Source organism: Amblyomma maculatum, chromosome 2 (genome assembly GCF_055883805.1).
Source record: "Amblyomma maculatum isolate TAMU_Amacu chromosome 2, ASM5588380v1, whole genome shotgun sequence".
Taxonomy (NCBI): domain Eukaryota; kingdom Metazoa; phylum Arthropoda; class Arachnida; order Ixodida; family Ixodidae; genus Amblyomma; species Amblyomma maculatum.
The window spans coordinates 26,699,172-26,709,392 of NC_139345.1; positions in this window are offsets into that span (position 1 = coordinate 26,699,172).

The window sequence follows — 10,221 nt, forward strand, 5'->3', positions numbered from 1 at the left end:
TAGGACACTTGAGTACTTTTCTTGCCCATTAGGACTTTGATATTAGCCAGCGTTTGCGTTATATTTGCATTTTTTTGGTTAGGAAACAAAACGTGACATCTTCTAAGCCAAAATTCCGAACTCAACAAATGACTCTATGTAGGACAATAATAGAACAATATACAAACAGCAATACTTGCACACACACAGCACAGCAGATACACAGCTTCACTTCGGCCTATCTGCTTCGCTGATGAACAAAGATTCGGTGCCAGTGCTAGGCTTCTGGTCAACCTATTGAGCATAAATAACACTAAACGCTAATTCCTTCTAACGTAGTTATCAGAGAACTGATATGTAATTTAATCCTTGCTCTAGTACCAAATGTGTTCCAAATGTATCGTGTCCGACACCAAGTACCATTGTTAAAGCTAGCGAGTGGCAGCGCCTGCTGCTAGGGCTGTTTTCGCATCCACTTGAATTTTCGTATTTCTATTTATTGCAAGATAATTATTGGAAGAGAGATGGCGCTCATCCCAGGCTTTTCGTCAATCATACAAAACGAGCCCATGTTCGTACACAAGCACGTGGAACTAGCAGACATATCAGTTATTCAGTGAACGATTCACCGGTCTAAGCGCTTCACCAATCGTATTGCTGCCAGGGAAGAAATAATAACCAGCTTTTATCCTCTCGGTCACCAGTCAGTAACACGTAGAACGGAAGCGAATGTGGACGCATTTTGTGCTTACTATTCCCCCCAGCTGCGATTCTCCTGAACGACATATTTCGTATTACGTTCTCGGCCTGCTACGTATTTTCATTTTATTCATTTAATCATTAATGTATTCATTTTAGTTTACAAGCTGTATTGCCAAACGGTAAGGTGATTTTCACTTTGAGCAATGATTCTGCCGCCTTGCTACTGTCAGGAGATGTCGCTGAACATTCACGGTGACGAAAAGTTAAGAATTATCCAGACAAAAGCTAGGTTCACAAGAAGCATTGTTTCAAAGCGAAAGACAGACCATGGCTTCCCACAGAGTTTTCCTGACATCATTTATTTGACTGATGATGCTCGAGGAGCGTTTTGTGACAGTGGCTGGAGGTATGAAAACGAAAATGATAGGGGCAACGTTACGAGAGAGGAACAGAGGAAAGCGGGTCAGGGAACGAACACTAGCTGATAATACTGAAGAAGGCGAAATGAAGATAGATGGGGCACGTAATGCAGAGAAACGATAACCGATGGTCGATCAGGGTAACGAAGTTAAAAGAGAATATAAGCTCAGCAAGGGGCGGCGAACAGTCAAGTGCGCTGAGGAGATTAGGAAGTTTGCTCTACTAGGATGACTGCAACTTGGGCGCGACAGGCTAACATGAACAAACACTTTTGGGGATATTAGTGGTTATGGTGCTTTCTGAACCTTTGATTATTGAACGGTTCTGTTCTTTCTGTTAATTTGTGGGACAAAGCAACATTGGTTGAGAACTTGCATAGAATCAGCCGCACTAAGACTGCAAATTCAGCAAGCTGGCAAAAACGAAGCAATAAAGGTTCTCTTAAAGCTGGCCCTTACAAAAAAGGGGAGCACAATGAACAGTGAGACATTGATGTGCGTCAATTTATGTTACCCTACCTGACTGTGGCTGGCGCCGCCGCTATGTGGGCTGATTTCATTTCGCTCGCCTTGATTTCTTCTGAAATCCCGCCGAAAAACAACAGTAGAGACATTAAGCTTTTCTCGTGTTGTTAATAATACTCCTCCGACGTTGTTTCCCTGAAGATATACACATTGCTTGGGAGTCAATAATCATGCGTATTTATTTATTCATTGTACGAACTCACATGCTGCTGTTGCGTCAGTGATACTCCACAACAGCCAAGAATTCATCTAAGATGTAATTTTTACAGCAAACATAAAAACCGATGAGCTGTGCGCTTAATTTATTCTACTGCTGAATTGCGATCATTACCTAACTCTTTGTGCTTTGCAAAATGGCCTTTCCACAATTAAAATAAAAGTGCGCTGCTAAACTCTGTTTCTACCGTAAGGAAAATTAGCGTGTCTTAAAAGTTTAAGTAGCGTTCACCCCGCCGGGGTGGCGCAGTGGTTACGGCGCTCGACTACTGTTCCCAAGCACACGGGATCGAATCCTGGCCTCGGCGGCAGCTTTTCGATGGGGGCGAAAAGCAAGGCGCCAGTGCGCTGTACGATGTCAGTGCACGTTAAAGAACACCAGGTGGTCGAAATTTCCTTAGCCCTCCACTACGGCGTCTCTCATAGCCTAAGTCGCTTTGGGACGTTAAACCCCACGAACCAAACCAAACCTTATGTCGTGTTTTTTGTGTAAAGGCTGTGGGAAGGCATATAATATTACCGGCTATCTTGCACTTCCCCTCCTGGCTACGCCGTAGCAGCGAGGGAGAAGCGCGCAGCCTCTCCTCTCCTGATCAAGTGGCCGGCCTCCTTCCCCCTTTCTTGTCTGCTTCTGCGGCGGCGCGCGCTGTGTTTTCTGGGCGTGGCACTGGGTGTGACATTTGCAGACAGGAGTGCGTGAGTGAGTGCGCCTGTGCGTGCACCGAGGAGGGCAGACCGGACGGGCGAAGAGAGCGGACGCGTTCACGAAGCCAGACGGACTGATCAGGTGTACCCAGCCGTTGTTTGATCCCGCGCGCAGCCGAGGAATACCAATAAACGGTTAACCCTTTGGTCCTCGGTGTTCATTGGGGCCACCAGTGTGGTCTGAGCTAACGGAGCGGCGGTTAATTAAGAGCGGAGCCGCAGCCTTGTAGAGAATCCCACAAGGCCAATAAATTTAATTTTTTTTTGTGCAGCCTATGAAATAGAAATTAATAAAAAGGCTTCGTTTTTAAGCACACAAGTTTAGGCAACGAAATGTGCGTTGCAATTCAAAAGTTTAATCGCAAAACAAAACACGGTTTTACAATAACGTTGAAAAAAAAATATAAGCATATACTTGCACCAGAAAAACAAGTAGAAGTTTTTTTGGTATATGAAAAAAAAAAAAAGAATGCTTGACCTATTATTAGCCACTATCTGCGAAAAACAAACAACAACGAAAGTTTGAAGTTCAATATATTTTTGGTACAAAGTAATACCTGCACACGCAAAACAAGGTCAACGACGAAAACTAAGCTGACCGATGCTCGGACACCGATGTTCCAGCCTGGTTGTAGTTGCAAAGAGCTGAATTGTGACGCTAAAAGAAACGCAATAAGACTCACAGCTGCTCGGGCTGTCGATAAAATTAACCGCGGACCAGGCGAATTCCCGACTGCAACGTTTTAAAGCTGACCATTCTTGGTTTCGACTTACACGCTACCGCGCCTTCGGAATGCGCTAAAAAAATTCAGCATCGAGAGAAAAAAAAAAGAATGAAAACAACTTTGAAAATGAAAGTTCAGTTTTCTACTTACATGACAAACACCACAGCGGGTCCATAAGCAATGTGGAAGGTGCCGAAATTCTCATGCGAAATCACCAATAGGCGGTTAACAATGCTCATTGGGCGCAGAAGAGAAGGAGTTAAATAATTTTAGAATCATAGTGGATTCAAGGTCGACTTATTTTAGTAGTTTAGCAGGCATTCATTTCAGCATTTTTTTTTCTACGTTGACAGGCAGAAGTGCATCCTATTAAGATGGGGACAATACTTGGCTTTTCGATCCCTTGACAACACATCTCTGCTTGTTATATCACTCTGCAGCACTGAAAATTTCTTTTATTCTTTAAATAATTCCTCTTCAGCTCTGTTGCTATGCATTATTAGATATGTGCAGCCACTTTGTCAAGTACACTAAAAATTCGATTACTCAGGCTCGGTCCTTTGCCTACCTGTCAGCAGGCATCACCTGCCGCACTCAAGCAAAAGGTGAAGCACGCTTTACGTGCAGGTAGTACATGAGACTCGCCAAGCGGTCCGCACAGAAAGAATCCTTTGTGGCCCCGCGATCGTTACTGCCTGTAAGGATATTAAAAGGAGCTGGTAACCCGCATTATTCCCAACCGATTTATGAAAAGAAATGCCCCTAGAGTTGCACTGTAATAGGTGACATTAGGGTGCCTCGATGTAGCGTGCCGCCGTATTGAGGCACCCTAGGTAACATTATCGAACGTGGATATTTACAAGAAAAATACAGAGCTGATCGGTTCTTCGGCCGGGGGCAAAATTCGTTCACCGTGGCGACCAGAATGGTCATTTGCAACCTTTGGAAGAAAGAGTGGGGCAATTCACTGCAACTTTATACAAATATGCTTCATCTGGTTGAGACGAAAATGGAGTTAAACTGGGAATAATCCTTCGTAAAGGATCTGAAAAGGTTAGTGACCCCCTGCGCTTAAACATTTTACTAATATTTATTCACGGGCTTGAGTGGCGAAAGAAAGAAATGCACTTTATCAGCAAAAGCGAAAAAATAGCTTTACTTTATATTGACAGCATCGATCCAAGAGAATTCTAGAAGCTACATTTGCCATGCAGCCAAAAAAATCTTCAGGAGCGTGCAAAATTCTTTTGTGTGTGTTAAAAGGTTGCGCCAGTGTCCTTCTGCTTTAAGCCACGATTTTAACTTATCTCTGTGGCGTAGAGAATTTTCATCTTGCGAAGAGCTGTGATTTGTTGTATCAATGTATCAAAGGCTAATAAAGAAAGCATTATTCATGTGTCCAAATTAAGCCAATTTCTGTGCTGCCATAACTGTCAAAATTCTTTCTATCGTGTTCTTGGCAGCTTTTAAAAGTAAGCTGATCATTGAGTACCATGGCTTTACTACTTGGCTGCTAAGTGGAGACTAGCGTAGTTGGCCAACTGGCCTCGGTAAGAAAAAAAAAAGAAAAATCCAGCTCAATGATATATATTTTGACTTCAGAAACTTCCTACCTAGGTAGCGATTATTACTCTAGGCAAGCTACGACCGCAGAAATTATTACTACGTATTGCGAATCTTCCAAGCTTATTTTAAAGAATGTCGTCATTTATCGCAGATGCTCGTTTGATTGTTAATCTGCAAGTTGTAGTGTACCACTTGGGTCAAATTCGTCGCCAGTATTATAAAACGTGTTTGCGAAAAATGCTCCGATTACTATGAAATTCGTCGCCAGTATTATAAAACGTGTTTGCGAAAAATGCTCCTATTACTATGTTAATAAGAGTGTAATAAAGCGTGTTGGTAATGTTCGTTACTTAGGTGTATATCTAGATGGTGAAGTGAACTTTGAGGCGCACATAAGTTATCTAAAATACACTTGAGCCTTCTAAACTCCGGGAAGAGTCTTATGCTAAACACACCGATTTAAATCTAAAGACAACGAAATAATACTCCACAAGTCACTGGGCCTCAAAATTCGAATGATCAAGCGTCGTATAAAACTAGCTGACATTCACTTAGTCTAAAGTGATCGATTGCGTTCAAAGGCGGTTAATCCGTATCGTATATGATCGATATATAGGAAGGTAATACTACTTCAATTATGGTCGACTATGGCTTGAATTGAACCTTTTTCATATATTTGATATGGCGTGCATTTCAGTATAGATCATTCCTGTAGAAAGGCTCGCAAGGTAAAAATAGAAGAGATTACCATGGCTCTGCATTTAAACTGGCCGTGCTCAAGTGCAGTGCATAAAGCCCCTGGGTGTTTTGTTGACAACCGCAGATGCCTCTCTCCACCACTGCGCATTCAGCACATGTTGAATGGATGACCATTATTCATTAATATAGCAGTGTACAAGTTTGCTTTCTATACTCCAATTTGCATGCTATTTGCATGCATGCTATCTGCTTGTATAGTAATAGAGCTAATGTCATCAACATACTCCGCATGCTTCAACTGTTGCGTCATGTTTTAACGTACAATGTCACACCACAGCTGAGAGTGTATTGCTGTTTGTACGCAATCAATGGGTGCAAGCAGCTAATAAATAAATAAATAAATAAATAAATAAATAAATAAATAAATAAATAAATAAATAAATAAATAAATAAATAAATAAATAAATAAATAAATAAATAAATAAATAAATAAATAAATAAATAAATAAATAAATAAATAAATAAATAAATACTGGTCGTACCATGTGCGGTTTTCTTCTCGAGGCGTTTCGTCTTGTCGCCCTCAGACTGCTCGGGGTAATTGAGTCATCGACTGGCAAGCATCACGGAGGAAATTACTACTCAATGCGACCGCACGCAAGCTGTTGGACACTCTTTCTTTTATATTCAGGTTGCGAGGCTGAGTGCATTCGGCCGCACGACTGATGACTGATTCGGCCCCATAACGCATTTTCGCTCTAATCGTGCACAAGGGAACTACGCGTCCTTACCACGTATATGTAGTACATAACTGCCCGTTGACGACAGAAAGGCACTTTTGCGACTGTAGGAAGAAAGAAAAGAAAATGCACGGGTCTACTACTGGCTCTGTAGCTCAGCCACCTCCGTTGCCTTGTAACGACAAAAAGGAAAATAAAGAAGAAAGAAAGAAAAAGAAGAGGGAGCGAAAGACGCGCGTCGCAACAGCTGTCGTCCGCCACCGAAGCGATGGCGGCTGCAATGACGGCCTACAACAGGTACAACCGCCGGTGGCATGCGAGCCCCAACTGCAAATAGCGGGGACCTACCATTCCCAGCCCCGCAGGGCCAGAAGCAGCCACCCCCTGCTCCACGCAGTGCTGTAAGACGCAAAACTATCTAATTTCTCGGTGGACACCTGACACGCACCGTGGGAGGAGGCACGTGCCGTAGCAGAAGTGAAACGCCTTTTATCTCGGTGCGCCATTCAGACAGTGCAGCTATCTCTGCCACACTCACCCCTCTCACCGCACCAACACTGCGCGTCCGCAAGCATTCAGACACCGCAGTCAGAATGAACGCGCGACCAGACCAGCAGACCAGCAGACGCATAGAACACGCGTCTCTAACGGCGTTTTCGAGCTTTGACCCACCTGAATCTACCTCGGGACAACGATCCCGCGTTGACCGCTGTCCATCTAGGCGTTCCCCCGCTAGCTCACAGACCTGCCATTGAGGCGGGGCTGGTTCTAGTAAGCTGCAAAACATCGAGCGTGAATGACGTCTCCATTACAACTGCTGAAGGTGACCAATGGAGCCAGACAATGGGACAGCGCCTGTAATAATCTTATTTCATGCTTGCATTTACTCTCGATCGCGGGTGAGGAAGGCCAGGCGGCCGAAATTTCCGAAGCCCTTGATTACGGCGTCTGTCATATGCTAGCTTCCCGTTGAATTGTAGAACTTTATTGATCAAAAGATCAGTAAGACGGAATTAGGGGCCCCCTAACAAAGGGCTACCTCTCCCACCTAGTCCGCAAGCTTGGCTTGTGTGTTCTTGTCCGGCTCCCTCAGGAGCCTAAGTGAGGCCCCCTGTGAGGGTGCTGGGAGATGGTCTTTTGGTGGGGGAGTTTATTTACAGTCACATAGAAGTGTTCTTCTGTCGCTTTGGGACTGCAATGTAAGCAGTTGTGATCGATTTATTGTTTCGTCATTTTCGGTACTGAAGGATGGGGGTCATGACTGTTTATAGTTTTTATAAACCGCCTGGGAATCTTTAATAATGTACTTCTATGCGGAGTGGGTCGTGGCTAGTGCAATCGCCACACCATCTATAGCCAGTGTTTCCCCATTACAGTGCCCGTGCACCGACTGTTACGGAGGATTTTTTTTTTCACTGTTCTGTTACGTAATGCTGGACTTCAAAAATATTGGTTATCCCATATTTTGTTTTACAGTTTGATTTCCTGTCTGCCTAGTAATCTGTTGGAGGACTGTCGTGGAAGCAGACTAAATTTCATCAAAATGGTCAAGTATGTAAAATGGCGCTAGTGGACTTGCTTTTTTTTTCTGCCAGCGGAGAAGCGGGTAGTTTCTAAAGTTAAAAGGAAGGCGACAGCCATACACATTAAAAATAGCAATGAGCGAGTTAACGACAAAATCAACCCACATCCACTCAATTACAACGACGTAAGTTAGCAAGAAATGCCCACCTGTAGGGTACTGTGGGTTAAAACAGTATTAGTAATACTGCTAGATACCCACGCCTGTTGCATGCGTAAATTTTTACTCAAACGAAGAGATTGGCGAGCAAGCCTACTGCACCGAAATCAGAAGCGCGATCGATGTGTGGTTGGTCTATATAGAAATTCTGATGATCATGCAAACACAAACACCGCATCAATGGTCGATGTGCTGCATAAACATACATTGCAACAATGCCGCACAAATGCGGGGCTTTCATCTCCCGGGAGGTAGAGTGTTGCATCATTAGCAGGAGAAAGCACTAGTAACCATGCCTCAAAAAATTTGCTGGCAGAAGTTTTGTCATTGAGTGTCGGCTTACCAGCTGGCTTTCCCCGCGCTTGCGCCTCGCTGGTACGGCAGCCGTGTTCATTAATGAGGCACGCTGCAGTCACGCGGTGCTTATGATCGCCAAGGGAGACATATGCCGGAACCTGCAGCTGCCTTCCGTCAACCACCGTGGCCCTGTCTCGAGTTGCGTGTGATAAACGACAGTTTTTGGTATGGTGAAATTGTAGAGGGAAATCATGAGGTAATGTACCAAGCCGGAAAATACAACAACAACAAAAACAACGACGACAACAACAACAACAACAACAACAACAAAAACGACAACAACAGCAACAACAACGACGACGACGACGACAACAACAACAATAACAACAAAAAGCGCCTAATCGTTTTCAACCTTTCTTGCGCGTTCATTACTTTGGGCATGAAGTGTGCGCATAAAAAGAAGAAAATAAAAGGCTTTGGTTACTTGTCCAACGCTTAAGCTAGCATGTGTGTTTATTCTGTGACCAGAGTCATTTCGTAGTCTTTTCCCCTTGTAAACTCCATTCACGTCGTAAACGCTGGTGTTCTCAAATAGGCTGCGCATTTTCACCTGTATCGTATGTTGGAAATAGTTGTCAATGTCTTCGATGAACTTAAAAGCTCAGAAATTGACGGCCGACAAACGCGTATTGAGCGTAGGCCATTGACCTGAATGCAATCCCTATATATTGAAGTTATTGCTGCTTGTTTTCCTGGGAAATTGAGTCTGTTTTTTTCAAATGTTCCATCTCCTTTCAATATTTGACATAATTCTATTTTGCTTTCCAATTCAAGGTGTATAGAGGGCCTGTTGGCCAAGGTGTTTAAGGGGCCGTTTGCTGTTGTCCTGTATGCATCGAAATTAAGATAAGGGGAATTCTCCGAACTAATCATAGTTTATTTTTATTTATTGCACTTAAAATGTACTGAACGGATGCCCCGTATATACCCTCATTCTTTTACCTGTTTGTGTGTTTTTCTTTTCATATTTGTGTGTTTGTGCTTGCGTGCTACTTTTTTTTCTTCTGGTAAATCGAGCTAGGTTAATCGCAAGTACTTTAAGCTTTGCTTTACTTTGTTTAATGTACCTTGCAAAAGTTAATTACTGTTCGAGATGACTCCTAGAATTTTTATATAGCAATCTGCTTTCAGTTTTGTATCATTACTTTTAGATTGCGAAATGGCAGCCGTAGTCCTGAACATCTCGACGTACTTAGATTTTTCGGAGTTAAATGTGAGTCCCCTCCTTGCCCCCTCCCCCTTTCATCCTTTCATTCGAGTTCCGTATATATGATCATGATTACATCTGCGAATGATTGTGCGTTCTTTGTGAAAATGATAATTTAAATATGTCGGAAAACAAAAGGTCGTAAAATAAGAGGATTAGGGGGCCCTGAGGGGGTTACCACGACCACCCGTACCCAGATAGCAGTGCTCAATAGATATCTTTTACCTGAGACATGGCATTTCGATTCGTCCGCTTATTGCTTGTCAGCGTACGACACGGTTACAATTTTCCTAGGTTTTCCTTCCGAGCATCTCCTCAGTGAACTTGCTTCCTCTGGTTTCCCCACATTTTTACTTGTCTTCATTTTGCCCCCGCCTCGGCGTCTCGAATCCCTCCGCCAACCGGCCATAGCGGATCGCGGCTGATATCCGGCCTGATTGCGCAGCCGGCTGCCGAGCTTCTCGGGCGCCCTAGTGGCGCCAGGAATATCCTCATCCGCAGTGCAGCGAAAACTGAAGCAAACTCGTCGACGTCCCTCTTCCAGCGGAAACAGCGAACAGCCTCTCGCGAGGTCGTTACGCGAGCACAAGGCTGCTACAAAGGGAAGACGCGCGACACGTACGTGGCGCCCCGGTCGGAA